The sequence below is a fragment of the Rhea americana genome, unplaced genomic scaffold, assembly GCF_003343005.1.
Source record: "Rhea americana isolate MKP2758 unplaced genomic scaffold, rheAme1 scaffold_15, whole genome shotgun sequence".
Taxonomy (NCBI): Eukaryota; Metazoa; Chordata; class Aves; order Rheiformes; family Rheidae; genus Rhea; species Rhea americana.
This window is the reverse complement of record NW_028185594.1, coordinates 7,000,565-7,017,883: the sequence shown is the minus strand read 5'-3', so window position 1 is coordinate 7,017,883 and position 17,319 is coordinate 7,000,565. Positions and strand designations below refer to the sequence as shown.

General features: G+C 36.4%; 1 protein-coding gene across 1 annotated transcript in view; it reads right to left on the bottom strand.

Annotated features, from left to right (window-relative positions):
• The window catches only part of HECW2 (HECT, C2 and WW domain containing E3 ubiquitin protein ligase 2), a 150,583-nt gene extending 133,626 nt beyond the window's left edge, over positions 1-16,957 (bottom strand). Inside the window, exon 1 of the mRNA XM_085299492.1 lies at positions 16,919-16,957. The gene's annotated coding sequence lies outside the window, so the exon portion shown is untranslated. The remainder of the gene's footprint in view (positions 1-16,918) is intronic.
• Positions 16,958-17,319: the final 362 nt, after the last annotated feature.

The window sequence follows — 17,319 nt, the reverse complement described above, 5'->3', positions numbered from 1 at the left end:
GATATACTTACGAAAATGATCTGTAATGGGGACACAGACTTTAGCTGGTAATTTATGTAATTGAACAACAACTATAGCACTATGATAAAAGAAGGAGAAGGACCTCTCTCCCTGGATACCAATTTGCAGATGTCTGTTGACAGAACCTGCCCCCAAGAATAGTAAAATCAGATTCATCTAATAGGTTTTCTATTACGCTTTTAATTATTTTTAGTATGAGTAGGAGAAAAAGAAAAAGAAAAGCTGGCAGTCAGGTGACCAACTCGCATCAGGACTGCATTGCAGGGGGCAGCTCATTCTCATTTGCCAGCGCAAATCTCCTCCTGTCTCTTAATATCCCAAGAAGTGCACGGAAATCTTTTYGTTTACCCTAGAAACCAAAAGCCTAACTGGAAATAGATATGTACAGTTTGATCAAAATTACATTCTTTAAATAAGAATCCAGAACTATACTGTGGGGTTTTTTTCCTGTTAATTGAAATATAGAGCAATGCAGGGACATTTACAAGTTCACTTCACAGGATGACCTTCCCCAAAAGTAAGATGCAATGCAGTTTTCTGGTTAGATAATTCTGTTGCTTGTGTGTCAGGCATCCACTTGTGCCAAATTCACTGTCACATTCAACCTTCTGTTGCAGACTATTACTAAGCAAAACCAAAGAGAAATCATTAAAACCAAACCTGCTATAGACTGGACTTCATGGTTTGCTAGAATTACAATGCTGTTATTTTAAACCATATGAACAAAGTTCTAGTCAGTCAGTTGTTTTCAATCCAGTTTCAGACTGCTTTGCTCTTTTAATCCATTACCTAATAATCAATGTGCCCATATTATTACAGTTATATTACTAAATCATTRCTACTAGCTGATTCTGTCCCTATGATGTAATTACAGTAATTTAACAACAGAGAATGGCAGATTTAGGCAAACAGTCTTCCATGAGGTTCCACAGCGGTAAGTTTAAGCTCTGCTTCCCAAATAGGAACAGCCCAATGAAGTGGAGGATGTTGTCCTACTTCACTAACAATCTGCCCACACTGTAACAAATACACAAATACACAAACCTCAAATTGACAAATCCTGCAGCTGCCAACATCAAACACTCAGGAAGGAGGCTGGAATTGCAAAAGGATACCAGTTACTAGACAGAGCAGTAATATTAAGGAAAAAACATATGTTAGAACCTAGGAGATAAGCATGGTTACAGAAGCCAATTCTGCTCAGCTCAAGATTTTACAGTGGTTTAATATAGTCCTGTTATTACACATTAACTCGAATGATTTTTTTTCATGATATATTTAACACGTATCTGTACTAACCAGGAAGGTTTTCAAAAAGTCACAAATACTAACCAAAGGAGTAATCAGCTATTCTTACCATCACAACCATGTCCAGAACCAACACAGGTCTGCTGCTGAAATACAGTATTGTTGTACATGCTGAGGAATTAGACTGCTCGCTCAAAAAGCTTCACTTACAAAGCCTTTCTTTAACAGTCTGCAAGACACCAGCACACATCAGTAATGCCAACTGCTGTYTACATTTTAAAAAGACTAAGAATGGTTGAACTAACCTCCAATACTGACATAACGTAGATTGTATCAGTTAACTTCTAATAAATATGCTGCAAGGGAGATGACCCTAAAATATGTTGGCCTTCAAAGAAATTAGGCAAATACTTATTTTGTAATAAGTAAGGACAAGGGGTTTGCACAAATAAAGACTCAAAATTTCAAAACCAAAGAATCATATGACCACAAAACATGAAGTGTTAAAACTCACCATCTYTGCTATGAAATGCAGTGGTATTTCTGGGATGTAGCTAATCCCTGTGGCCCTGAACTACGTCGAGGAGCAGAGGCTGCCTGCGTGCGCGCAGGAGGACCCAGCAGAGCTGTGCTCAGTCTGGAATCGCCCTTACAGCTCACAGCACTGCAGCCTCCGCACCACGTAAYGCCTGCTGACCTACTCGAGCTCAGCTCCGACCAGCAGGTGCACGGGTTACACAAAAACAAATCTATAAACTGTTAGACTGTGTTAACAGCACACTTAGTAGTTGGCAGAGCAGTTTGCAGAGGGCAAGGCACGGAATTAAGAGATCAGAAGCTATTATCATAGACCCATGGCAAAACTTTCTGGAGGGTCAGAATATTAAGCCACTCTCGCTACATTTTACATTATCAACCTTGTGGAGCTAACCAGAGCCTGTAATTCTTTTATTTCACTTTCCAAATAGTTCCACTTGCTCTCTATCTGGCATACATCAGAGAACAGAGAGGGTCTCCTGGCCCAAGTGGCAGAAGGACACCTGGGTAAGCTTGCAAACATGCAGGGACTACATGGCCCAAGTAAGAAGATATGTGCACCCCATGATCACACATTTTAACCAGCGTTCAGCTATGAATACAATAAGAAATATATGGAGGGTTTTTTTTTTTCTTTTCTTTTTTTTTTCTTTTTAAATCAGGCATACTGAAAATTCTTTCAAGCCCTTAGGATAGTACATTCTGCTACCTATAGACTACTGGAATGCTATGATTAAGATATGCACAATATAACAAGCAATATAAAATTTCTGGAGACCAYAGAATGCCACAGATGCTGTTGTAAGGTGGCTCCTGGCCAGACAAAGCATTTTAAATCACATGAGAATGGAAAAGATTCCTGAAGAAAATACTTCCAAGCATTAAGGAATGGTGTATTTGTGGAAGCAGTCTACGTTTAAYGGTCAATAATCAACCAAATAGATCCAAACATAACATGAGCTTTTACAGCCATCTTACGACCTACATGTAGACTGAGGATCCTTTTCTGTGTTAAAGGATGAACAAGTCCTTCTGCCATATCTGGTGAGTCACACAGAAATATACAGTTTAGTCACAGTTCAGTTTAATTACAGCATTGCCCATTAACAGYGTGGATAAGCAAAATGTTGCTGCAGTCCCACCTGGAGCCAAAGGATATTTACCCTGAACATTAAATGAGCAAGCTCAAGTACACAAATAAATAAATGTTGACCATGCAGCAGCTAGCTGAAAAGAATGGGAGCCTCTCTGTCATTGCAGAGAGCTTGTGATCAGGACCACAATGAAAGGGTGATTCTGCACTAGGGGTAAAGCTGAAACCACAATGTGTTTAGGGCTTTCAAATCCTAATATAGCAAAAAGAAATTAAAAAAAAAAATCTCATTGTTTTATTAATCATAGATCAAAACAAGCCCAAATGTGTACTTTGTATAGCAAATATTATTTTACTCTCTAAGTATCTCTCTGATTTATATTTTGAGCATATCATATCTGATAAACAACAGTAAGCATATGCTCATAACAAGGATAACACCCACAGCTCAGGCAGACATTTCTCTTTACCTGTAATTCAGAATGATCTTACTATTAATCCATAGTCTGATACAACTAAACTCTTCTATTATTAATAGATCTGCAATGGAATATTCAGCTTCATACAAACAACCATCTCACAGGCATTCAACAGTTTCTCTCTCTCTCTCTCTCTCTCTCTTTTTTTTTTTTTTTTTTTTTTTTTTTTTTTTTTAAGTATTACCATCTCCAATTAGTTAACACAACAGTGTAGACACCCTACATTTCATAATAGACAATTATCATTTTTCTAGATAAAAATAGAAGCAGAAGATATACTGGAAATACAAATTAATTTTATATCTAACATCAATCCCACGTAAGAATGTGCGTCTTTYGAGGAGAATTTAAATTCTTATGAGGCAGATTTTATGCTCTATGCTAGGGAGGAGGAAGAGGAGCAAAATAGTGGTAAACAGGTAGGCACCGGCCAGAGGGAATTTATATGCACAAAATAAAATTTCTGGAGTAATGAGAATCCCAGGGATATATCTCTAGACCGAATATTATTGTGTTAAATAAATACAAAAACAACAGAAGTGATAGTTCCTTTTAAATAGATATTTCATAACTTTCCAATTATGGGTACATATTCTTCCTCCATTTATTTCAAGGCTCCATATCAGAGTGCACCCACAAAATCTTAACGACGAAAACTAAATAAAAAAAACTTTCAAAGTATGATACACTAAGAACCTAAAATTCTTCCCTCTCAACACATTTAACTGAGAATTGCTATAAATAAGCCTAACCTAACTTCTCCCCCATAGCATCCATCATCATAGTTTCAGATTGGTATCTGATAGGCATAAGCATTTTATTGCCTGTAACTATGTAAACATTTAAAGTTACTTTCAAAATAAATACAAAAAAAAACCACTGAAGAGTACTGACAGAGTTCATAATCTTGATCTTGTTACCAATGATTTATCATTCTTAATAGATATTACTAGAATATCAGATTTTTAAAATTCAGTGACACAAAATTATGCACAAGACTCTGCGTCAGAAATACTGCTATCCAGAGACATGTTTTATTTAAGAGAAAAGCTGTCATCCTCCCATAAACAGAGAATTATAGGAAGCTGTTGGTTAATTTTTACGTTTTGTATGCAGTCCATGAATTAACCTAGTAAATCTACCTTGAACTCATAATTAGATATTTAGAGAAGCAGAATATTTCTAATGATTCATTAAATACAGTATATTTACAAAGGTAGACTTTGAAATTAAAAATTAAAAGTCAACAAGTTATTAATAAGATCAGACAGCTTGTGACTCATTGTCTACCAGAGTAAGCATACCAGAGAACAAAAAACTCAGCAGACACCAAGTATGACATTTTAAAGCTACAGGAGCAAGCAACTTAATTTTGTTATTAGACACAACAGGATGATGTGTTTTCCATGTGCGGGGGGGCGGAATCAACTAACAGARATGAACATGGCAATCAGGAAAATACAGCCAACTTTCAATTAAATACACCTGTGTCAGAAGAGAAGTCATGGCCTAAAAACCAAGAGGGGGAAGCTCTGTTACATGTGATAATTCTTCATTAAAATTGTTTCATAAAGCTTCCTCCTACCACATTTTATGGGTTTTTTTATTCTTTATCCTTGTAAATCTTTGCAGGGTCCATCCAAACTGATCCCATATCTGCAAACCAGAGACACTATCAGAAGAAAATGTCCATGTTATGATTGTCAAGACATACATATGAAAGAAGAACAAATCTGTGAGTCCACACTTACTTTCAACATTTTGCCTAGCATAAAAAACTTAATCTGTGCCTTGTAKGATATGAAAGTACAATAGTTTGAAATTAAGCATTCGAATAGAGTGTAGAGTTTATTTCACCAGTGATACAACAAAGTCAAATTTCTCTTTAAATTAAATATTTGAACTTCACTATGCTCCAGTATTTGGCTCTTCTGATAAAACCTGGCTTATTTACTAAGGGAAGCTTTTTTTAAGAATCATTTCTCATCAACATTTTTCTCGAACTTAAAAAAGCCTGRAACTGAGGAAAGCTTGAACTAAAATAAGGTGTTGATGTTCTAGCCTTCATTTGACAAGGAGGAGTTTCTAGCCTGAAACCATCAATATTTTTGCCAAACACTTATTCTCACATCATATTTATGACTTTCAATTATATAACAACAGTCATCAGTCATRAAATACACTCAATTTGGTATACTCTTAGCATTCCCCTTATTTACTTCTTTCCAAAGAAAAGAATTTCAACTATTTTCACACWCTCTATAGAAATATTATTTTCCCATGCCTATAATCACCAAAAATGGTCAAATCTGAAGGCCTTTGATGCCATAAAAGGAGACTATACAAGTTTAAGTCTAACCACRCAACCCTTCCAGCACCAATCAAAGATACTATATCTCACAGCAGAGAAACGAACAAAAGGAAGATTTCATATTTCTTCGATCAGTCACATATTTCCACAAACAAAAAAGTGAAATAAATCAAACATATTTCTTCCAAAGTATTCGTTTTGATAAAATCACTCTTCTTGTGTTTCTGGTGAATCAGTTCAGTGCCAGCAAAGCAAGCCAAAAAAAGTAAAAATACAATCCAAATTGCCTAATCTGGTAAGACTGTCAAATTCCCCACAATAAATGTCTGATAGTCTGTGTTTTTATCTCAAAGCATTTAACAACTTTCCCCAGTAATAAACACAGTGACTGTTATTTTTTTTTAACATGGACAACATGAACAACATGGCCATTGCATGGGGCACCTTTCTTGCTGCCCCATGTAAGCACCTGCTTACAGCCAGCACCACGCTTTTCTGGAGAGGAGGGCTAAGACACCTTTCTGCTCTTTCCTGTCCCCCGTCCCCTCCACCAGCCCCAGCTGAAGTCGCCCAGCTGTCACCTTTCGAAGGAGCAGGTCCAAAGCCATGGTACAGGAGATCAGCACTGCTGCCTCTGGACCAGGACTCGCGCAGCTCCCACTGCAGCGSCCAGCAGAGGCGGCCCGCAGCTGCGAGAGAACAGCCCATTTCTTCCACAGCTAAATTGCAAGGGGCTTTGAGTTGCTACCATCTTGGTTTGACTAAGTGCCAAAAGGCAGATTAAAATTACATTTTGCTGTCTTGTGTATAACAGCTTTATACAGAACTGTTTTTAATGAAGCTTCAACATCCTTATGATCTAAACTTTCTTTTTCTTCTAATGTTTGCAACTTTTCTTTATATTACACGCAGTCTCTGTCAACTTCATCTACTGCTTTCACTCAAAACAACTGAAACATGTTTCTATGGTTCTTCCAATTTATCTTGCTAACGCTACACAATTTGGCCTACTAGTACTAAAAATAAGCAAAGCAAAACTATCACCTCAAAATACAGTTGTTAAAAAACTGTACAATACAAGCCAGGGCTCAAAATAAACATAATACCTTGAAGTACTACTAATTAATGCATAGAACTCTGACCTTCTGAGCTTTTATATTTATGGAAAAGTTYAACAAAGCCAAATTATACTCTTTCAGTGTAATTTTAGAATAATATGAAGAAATAATTTAGAGCATGAATTTTAACCACACATAACGCACATCACCACATTTCATTGTCATTACGGGGAAGACAAAATATTTTTCTCCATGCTGARACTAAGATTGCAGAGAAAGATTGTGCTTAAATGTATACAGGCAGCTCCAATGATTTTTACCGCTGCTGGGTTTTTTTTATTAGTGGTAAAACAATTTCCCAGCAATCTTCTTCCTTTCAGAATTAAACTCACAACACTTACACAAGAGACTTCCCCCCCCCACCCCAAAATCTTCACTCATATTTCCTAATTAGTGTTCCTTCACTTTATGGCAAAGTGGCAAAAGATGTATGGATAAAAAGAGAGAGCAAGAGCTTCCAGACTAGGGGAATAGAGCTACGTTTTCTATTAAAAGCACATGCATCAAACTGGCAATTAGAAATGAAAACTCCCGAGTGAAGTTGAACATGCTCCTGAGCTGCTTCGCATTCTCTGTTTAAAAGACTAAGTGTAAACCTATCACATCGAAGTCAGCGTGGATTTTTCAAGCAACCCTAATGGGGCTGGTGTTATGCTTTACCTATCATAAATGCTACATTAAGAACATCTCACTCTCGTTACAMCCTCTTATTGTAATTGAAATTCAAAGGCCAGCTCCACAGTTAAGTGAATGCAGATTCTTTTGACTAAGGTACTAGAATATCCTATTCCTGCACAAGCTTTATGAAGAACAAATTCTTCAGCATATACAGGGATAAAGTGAAGCCTCTCTACTTTGGGTTCTATTAARAGCTGTAATCATAGCAACAATACATCTATTCAAAAAGATAGTTAACCTTTGGATATTGAAAGCTTGAAAGTTTCTTCTGACTGCACCATGAAAGATAATGACCAATTTCTCAAAAACACTGGGCTACAAAAATATAAATCAAATTTTGGAAAGATGCCAGCATTCCACATATTTTTTCTTTTTGCCACAGTATTCCAGGTTGGAGTGGCATTCAAGGAAAACAATTATTTCTAAATGAAGAAACAAGAAAACTTTATCCATGCAGTATGCTTACCACCAGGAGAATCTCCATTTTAACTACAAAAGAAACCAAAGTATCAAGATCTAAAAAGCCTTTCTTCAAACTCCATTCAGAATACTCGGACCAAGCCCAGTCTAAATACCACCTATTCCTCTTTCTTCTTCACTTCTGAATGACTGTTGTGTTTTGGCCATGAGGGGGGAAACAAAAATCAGCTTTCACATGGTTTCACAACCATAAGTATCAATCTGTAACAGCTACCACAGGAAAAATTYGAAGAAAATCAGCTTTCCAGTTAAGGCATAGGAAAACCTTGTATTATAATGTTGTGCTCCTTGTTCTTACTATTTCTTTTTAAAAACTGCTAAAAAGATATTTGGTGAGGCTATCTGCCTTAGAGAGAAGGAAATCGTATTTTGTAAAGCCACCATGAGAAAGACCATTTCAGTCCTGCTCCATTTGAAGTCTTGCAGAAAACTATTAGAAGTCTTAAGGGACATTTTCCTCTGTTTTGGTGGTCAGCTATCCAGGACCAAACCTATGTACAGTCTAGAGCTAAGAGTCTGCTGTTAGATATAATAAAAGTTAGACCTAACTGAAGGAGTTCAAATACACACGTTAAAAAACATGATCCTGTTGCCTTACAGACAGACTTCCCACTCCCTTCCTCCACCTCGGCTAACACCTAACCCAAAGATGCYTGAACTACATTACTCTCCCATCTGGGCTTTAAAATTTTACAGATGCCCAGTCTTCATAGATCTGCTGCAATCTCACCTTTACGAAGTTCAAATAGGTGAGATACCATGCACCAAGCTACATGCTGAAAGCACATCAATACTACAGACTTATGAAAATTGCACAAGATAAAGCTGCCTCCTAAAAGACTGAGTGAAAACTTATTCCAAAATTAAGCTCAGTAGAGTGACAGAAAAAAAAAGAAAAAAAGGAAAAATAAATCAGGAATTTTARAGGAGATAAAATTAAGAAAATTCCTTTTTTAAGCCAAAAATTTCAGAATAAAGTAAGTTTTTTGAGGAAATAATATTTTGGAATCTTTATTCTGGCATGCTATTAAACATTAGCCACACACCATCTCATAATTTATTTAAAACTGACGTGAGAAAAAGCACAAAGCTGAGAGGCAGAACAGACCAAAGTACCATACCAACAGAAGTACCACTTCTGTGAGTTGGCAGAAGCCTGGAGAATTTAGTTAGAAGTCTCATGCTAAATATTATTGAAACAAATACAGGTTTAAACAGGGGTAGAGGGGGAAACTCTGGAACATACTGTACACATGTAATTATTCTTCAGAAACTCCTTTAAATAATTTTTATGAAATTATTGTAACCATTTTTTCACTGTTTTAAATCTCAAAACTATGCAGTTACTGTAAGCTACAGGAGTAAATTAATTGATTTTATCTCAGATGGACAAACTATTCCTCAAAAAGAAATTAATTTTTCTTATAACCTCCTCAAAATGTTTACTGTGAACTTACACAAATCTTTCCAGTGTAGTTAAAATCATAGCTACAACGTAGCAGGATTTAGGAAGACTCTYTCCTATTTTTCAGTAAGCGCATCATCTAATGAACTTGATCTCTCTAATCCRAGAGAAGAACTGAAGCTATTCAGCAAGAATAAATCAACAGTAATTTAATTTTACATTGCCTCAATGGATCTACTAGCAGTAGGAGAGAGAAGCACTACGTACAACAGTTGCCTTTTAGACTCAAATCTCCTTCTGTCTTAGCAGTTTTTCAGTATTGAATCTGAATTTATGTTAGGCTGCTTTAAATGTTTAATGAGGACAAGAGAAAAAGGAAGCCATTCCTGGCTGAATATACTGATTCAAAACCAATTTCATCAAAAAACCTTACTTCTTCATTGATCAGGCCTGGAAATCAGCATTTTCATTAGGCATAGAGTTTACTCTTTCTTTATTTTTTCTTCAGGTCAGTTACAGTACAATCAATTACTTGTTTAGAATATCCACAGTAAGTTTCAAATAGAATATGAACATAGAGAGGTATGTCATGTAAATGGTTATGATTTATGATTATGTATATGCTAAAAATTGATTCTGCTATTACTTACACTATCCCTCTGGTCATTCCTGGTGTGTACAGGTATTCTCAAAAAAAATGAAATACAGTCAGAATGATGAGTGTGCTTATTCGTAAGGGGGTTAACTCTAAAGGTATTCCAATCCACTGATGTCTATTAGATATTAAGAGAGGGTTTATTACATAATAATTTATCCATTTCTGAAGAATATAAGCTTTCTTTTTTTTAACATAAGAGTGTAAAAAAAGCACACAGAGTTACATCAATCTGCTGCTGTTTGAGAGAGAGATAAGTTACAGGTTTTTGGTAGCTTTAGAGACTAGCCAGAGCCCCCCTGAGAACAGTGAAACCCATCAGAAAAAAAGTAACACCCCCAACCCCCCCTCACACACACCCCCGCCACCAAGCCTCCCGGGTGAACTTATCTGCAATAAGAGACCTAGGGCCTAGTAGCACAAAGCTGTGTAAAAATGCATTACTAGAAACATCCTGCTCTTCAGTGGCATTGCAATACTGAAGGCTGTAGTAATACCTTGGAATCAAACATGCGGTGTAGACCACAATACAAATGATGTTCAGAATCACAGGACAACTAGTTAATCAGAAGCTGATGCACACAGTGGAGTCCACAAGCTAGGCTTTTCACAGCTTATTAGTAAAGACCCTTTTCCAGCACTTCTGTTTAGCAAGTGTTAGTCACTTCATTTAGTGAAACTATTGCAATACTAGAGTGATGCTAAGGACACCAGCAAGAGTATAAAAGCTTCAGGTTTTCATTGTAATGTTGTTCCAAGACACTAAAATAATGAATCTCAGTGCTTCTTCATTTCATATCAAGAGCTGACTAGTGTGTAATACTTTCAATAGCAATTTTCTGATAAAAATTAGAAAAAAATTTTAAAGTGAGATTACAGCAGGTTATTTCATACTCCATTCTCTGCATCCATTGCRCTTATACCAGCATAGCACTTGTAACGCTTCCAGATATACTTGCCTGAAAATCTACCTTCAAACAACTTAAACTCAATTACTAAATTTTATTATGTCATTATACAGCTAAGACCACAATGCTGAGTTATATCCTAAGTAGTGTCAAATCTAGACTAGAACATTATTTCTACAATTCAGTAAGTTCTGCTTATGTGCACACTGGCCCCTAAAATGGTGCTAGATAGCCAACAAAGAAGGTACTCTGTAATAAGAATGACTTTTAGATAGGAATGTATCTCAGGTCACATTGAGACAAAGAGATAATAAGAAATGAAATCTGTTTTCACAAAAGCTTATTAGAATAAATCGTATTCATCAAATGAAGCTTGACTGCATTTTTGAAAAATAAATACAAGTTYGCAGTATGAGGACATCAATGAGTTATTTACTCAATAGCAAGCCAACCAGAAAATATGAGATTCAAGCTTTTCTCACAAAGCTGCAGATTTCATCAGGTTTCAAACAGGACATGACTACAGTAAAAATCAGTTGTGTTTAAACACACAAAAATATGTTCCACTTTCCTTCCCAGGGACTTTCTTCATAGGATGTTTTTCCAGCCTCTTTCAAAGGCCCCGGGTCTGACCACATCAGCTCCGTCACCGCCTCCCTCCTGCGGTACCAGCGCCCGGGAGCTGCGGAAGCCCCCGAGCCCCGGCCAGCACCAGCCTCGGCTGCTGAGCTCGCCGGCACAGCGCGCGCAGGCTGCAACGCCTCACACCCGACATCCTCTACTCGCTCCTATTTATAGTCATACTCCTAAAATGTATTTCCTCACCACACACAGACACAAAATCAGTGTAACCTCAAAGCTGTTTTATGCACGGATGTCTACTGCAACGAGCAGAAAGCCATCCTGATTCAACATCGTTCTTAAATTATGCATCTTTTCCTGCTGTGGCCAGTAAACTCTTCATAAGTCTAGTATTAGTGAGTTAGAAATAAATTATCAGTTGCAGTGTTTCCCGAGATACCACGACAGTGTGTGAGCCAAACTGGGAAGAAAATATTCTTATGTTTTTCTATTTAAATAATATATATTTAATGAATAGTTAAAAAAGAATTTAGTCCCAGTAACCACAGCAATTCAAGTTTCTAAGTGGCTGAATTCTATGATATTTCAGTTCTGGATTTTGGGATTTCTTGTAGTAAACAGAAGGGATGCAAGTATTGCGTACACACCTACACAAACATACACAGATCCCTATACATACAATATTTGTGTCTACATGCATACATATACACTTATATAAATACACAAATGAAAATTACAAGACAGTTACAGAATTTAAAAGCTTACAATTGATTCAGAAGTTAAAATGTAATAGAATTGTATATCGAGTTGACACATCTCAACATTAGCTTTTCCTATTTAATACCTTCCCTCCAGGGATTCCAAATTGCCCTTGGAGTATTGTACTCTGATGCTTCAGGAAGATTTGCAGGCACAGACCCTTGCTCCAGTTAAGTTTATCACCAAAAAGACAAGAAACCTCGTCTGCTAACATGTTTGTGATGCTAAAATACACAACCCTTACGCAGCACTCACTCAGACAAAACTAATATTATATGTTCAAATTCAGTGGGAAATGGGTACAGACTGCTAAATATAATTTTAGATAATAAGAGTCACTAACAAGTGTATGAAGGACTCATCAATAGCAATTTATTAGAGTTCAGCCTCCAAAAATATTTAATAGTTTTTGAGAGACTCATTCTTACAATGTTACTAAATCACTCATCAAGGATTATTTTTGAGGTACGTAAATACATTTATGGACAACAAATCATTTGTTCCTTGGTAAGAGGGAAATTCCTTTGCCCTAAGCTACCCATACATTTATTATAATTGAGGTGTATCTTCTCAGGATCAAATGGGAAACCATTTTCAGTAAGTGATTCTAATGCATAAGTTATTTTTGGTAGGTGCTATTGCACTCTTCTAATGTTAATTCATAAAAAAAATATTATTGGCATCAAAATTATGCTAAAACATTCCTTACTATTTCTCATTTCTGTAGAATATGCATTTAATCTTCTATCACATTCTAATAATCATTTTGTTGGAGACCTCCACAAGAAGATTTTGCAACATCTACCTGATCTACGTATTTATTCACCCTTCAAAACTATAATATTTTGGTTACACCTATAGATTAGACATATACCACCACCAAGCCACTGCAGTATCTGCATTTACCAGTATTTAGGATAAGAATTCAGAATGCACACAAATCCCACAAGAGGACAGATAGGTAACAAGGATAGATTGCCATAACAGAAGAAAGAGAAGCTCCTCAAAATCAAAGGCACCCCTTGAACAGTAGAACAAGCACAAAATATKATACAATACAAAAATAATCTGCTTCCATGTAAGTTATGAAAATATGCAGGAAAGATGTCTGAATGAAATGGATTTAATTCAAAACATTTTTGAACGTTCTGTTGACAAGAAAGAAACTACTAACTGCAGACTACATCCATTTCTGTATAATAACAATCCCTTATCCCATATATTATTTTACCCAACGCATTACGTCCTACAGTTCATTTCCCCCCTACTTTTTTTTTTTTTTTTTTCCTATTTCTTTTGCTGGTACTTTCTAACATCCTCTAACAACATGAAACATTAGGGAATTATAAATTACAAATACAGTTTTATATTGTCGCTTTCTTGTTTTGCTTCATACRCAAAATACTCCAAAACTATAAAGATATCTCACACCAACATCATATGTATCAACATAATTAAACCAAAATTAAAATTATGTTTATAATCTTGAATCATCTTGAATCTGGATCTTGAGGCACCTTGTATTTCCAAAACCACAGTAAGCAATAGTATCATACCCTGAAATCTAAAAAAGGTGTTACTCGTGTGACTTTCAGCATTACTGATGAACTTTTAAAGGAGAAAAATTAAAATCCTGAAGAACTGATCTGAGTAGATTAAATATATATAATATACAGTAACTTCTCACTCACCTCGAAAATATATTTTATATAAATGCCTTGTAAGAACAGTTCTTAGCCATATTCGAAGAATATGCAGACTGACATAAATCACGGTTTACCTGACCCATTTCCATGGAGCTATGCCACTTTATACTTGATAAGAACCTGATACTTTTTAACTTTGTGAGAATTATCCATTTTCTTGAGTGTGGATATGCCATAATTTATTCTGTGTCAGAATTCAGAACCATGGCTGCTCAGCATGAAGTTCACAAAAGTAACAGTGCTAGTCATGAAGAAACTGTCCGATTCAGTTTGAGAAAATATTTCTGCTCTCAGAAGTTCAACTTCTACTGTTTAAAAGTCCTTACTATAGCATACCTGCTCTGTAAAGCTAATGATAAGAATGCTCTAAACTGTTCAGGTTTGAGGTAGTGTTTTTTTTTGTTTGTTGGGTGTTTTTTTATTTTTTTATTTTTTTTTTAAGCTCAGCATGTATGACACAAGTGAATTAGACTCCTTTAGATTTGGTTATATTCAAACTTTCAAAAGTTTATCTTTTGAAGTATAACACGTTTATTTTTCCATATTTTTAAAGATCAATTTACTTGTTTACATTGGTCCATCATGATGGAATTTGTGTCTCATTTATCTTCATCTCCTGAGCTATGGTAAAAATAGGAAATGAAACAATCCAATGTTCATGTTTCAGCTTAAATTGTGATTGTAAAGCTCTCTCAAAATTTGATAGCCCACATACATTCTCAAAATGACACAATCAGAGAACTTCACTCAGTATGGAGCCAGAGAAACCACAGGAAGAAAAACTATCAAACAAACAGATTACAGACTGGAACCTGCATAAGCATCAACTTTGAGGAGTCTTCTGTTTGGATTGCCTTATGGAAGATTACATCCAAGTTACATTGGCATATCAAGCTTTAACGGACTTGCAAAAAATCATTTTGACATTTCAGGAACAAACAGTGAAGTTCCAGGTACCTGCTAAGCAGCCGTTTAGAGAGCTTTCACGCGTCAGAAAAACGAGCAAGGTCCCCAAGCAGGGACCTAGCTCTACCTAGACAGAGTGAGAAACAATTCTTGCCGGGGGGAGAAAGGGGGGGGGGCCAGATAGCAGAGGACTAACAGAACAATCTCTCAAAACACCACGAGGCTTGCTGCAGCCTGCGTTGGAACACACGCTGGGCTCTCCAGGAATCTGTGTAACTCGTGTATGTCAGCCCACGGCAGAACTTCACGCAGGTTTRCGCTGGAAGCCTGCCAGTGCGCAGCACTACCTGTATGCCAGAAGAATGGTTCAAACTATCTTCTCCTCTCAGGCCTCTCAGGCCTGAAAAGCTGTACCTGTTTGGTTAAAAAYGCAGAATGAAGTCTAACCTTATCTATTACTGCTATGGAAAATCGGAGGGCCAAATATATGGCACTTTTTTGGTCTTTAGATACCCAATAGGTTTCTCATGTTCAGTAAGCTTACAGAAGGCCAACAGCATCCTATAAGCCTAGAATGTATGTTTATTTATTGTAAAAATCTTTAAAGTTGTTACTTGCAAAATATTTTCTACCCATCCACTCAACCACAAAGGATTTGGTGTTAATTATCTCTCTCTGAATTGAGCATCTGTCATTTTATTTTCTTCTGTAGTTTCCCTATTAAAAAAAAAATCCAAATCACATGTAATATCCTAAAATACTGTCTCCTTGTTTAATACATCAGTTATGCAATGATAAATGCTAGTTTGACAAGCCTGTTTTATATAAAAGAGGATGCATGAATATTCACAAGTAAGGCCACCCTGGAGATGGAAGTGCTCTGGCTAGTCATACATATTTTATATGCCAACAACGAGTGAGTTGTCTCTGATGCCTTTGTGTGTGTGTGTGTGTGTGTGTGTGTGTGTGTGGAAGGCTTATTTTTCTGCATATGTAATGGAATCATACAGTAATTCATGTTGAAAGCGACCTTAGGAGGCAATTTTTGCCTGGTTATGTACACTGAAGCTCATTCCCATGAAGGAGATTGAAGTATATTTTCATAAATTTTAATCCTGGACCTCCTTTGTTATTAATTCTTAAAAGCTTACACTCTTTCACTAATAAGCACTCATGCTACTATAAACATTATACAACCAGTATAACAAACAAACAAAACGAAGTGGAATGGTTGATGCTATCTAGAGGAGTGTCCCATAGTTCTCAAAGGTGCATGACCTATGCAGCATAGAGAAGGGTTTATGYCTGTGATGAGAGAATGTGTCAACTTCCAGAAGAGAATATATGGGAATTAAAAAWTTTGACTGCTTGAAACAGGAAACAAGAGTTTCATGGGAAATGATCCAGGAAGTATCCATGTATGGGGAGGGGGGAAGAGAAGACAGACAGACAGACCAGCACACAGAGGGTTCCAAAATAAAGATGAATATTGTTAAAATTGAAATTTGGACTGAAGAAAGGTATAAAATGATAGATTAAGGTCAGGCAGCAGATTTAGTTACAGCACACAGTATTCTTCGCTCTGTAAGCGAAAATTTAGGTGCTTTCCTCAGGATGAAGGGTACTGATTTAGGTCAAGCTCTAGCTTAGTGTATGCTATAGACTCAGACTGTACTCACAAGACTACTGTTACCTGTTAGCATCAACAAATTCTGAAATAGCTAAAAAATAAGAGTAATGGCATGAAAAGGCATATACATCTACAAAATCAAAAATCATCAAATAAGAATTAACACGACAGGCAGTGAGGGATAATATAGATCTTCATGCAGTGAAAAGATGCATAGAGGAAATTAAGAGAGATTGACAGAATCAATTATCTGGTATCTTAGTGATAAAAGAAGCAGAACCCATCTTATTTCTGAAGGATAAGAAGTCACATCATTYGCAGCAGCAAAGGCCAAACTCAACACATGAACTTCTCTGATCAATTTACTGTCTGGTGACATTACTTAAATTCTCATGAACTTACTGCAGAGTACAATCAGGAGCACATAGTTAAACATGAGTCTTCACCTGGAGAGGGAAAAAAAAAAAAAAAAAAAAAAAAGACAGGTCTTTTCTGCAGATTTCATATTCCTAGAACAAATCCAATACCTCAGTACTGAGTTAAGCCAAGTAAACCATCATGGAGATCTTCAACCCAGGATAGAGTCCTCCAACAGTACAGCTACGGAGTAGAACACAGTTTTAGCAGGAGTTTTATAGGAGGAGACTGGTCACCTCCCCGTCTTTCATGCAAGTTAAGTTCAGTACATTCTCTCTCGCAAAAGTTCAAAGCTAATTACAATTTTACTTTACATTTACACTGACACCACATGTATTCATTACATTGATATTTTCCAATACAGTAATTTCAAAAGGAATAGAAAT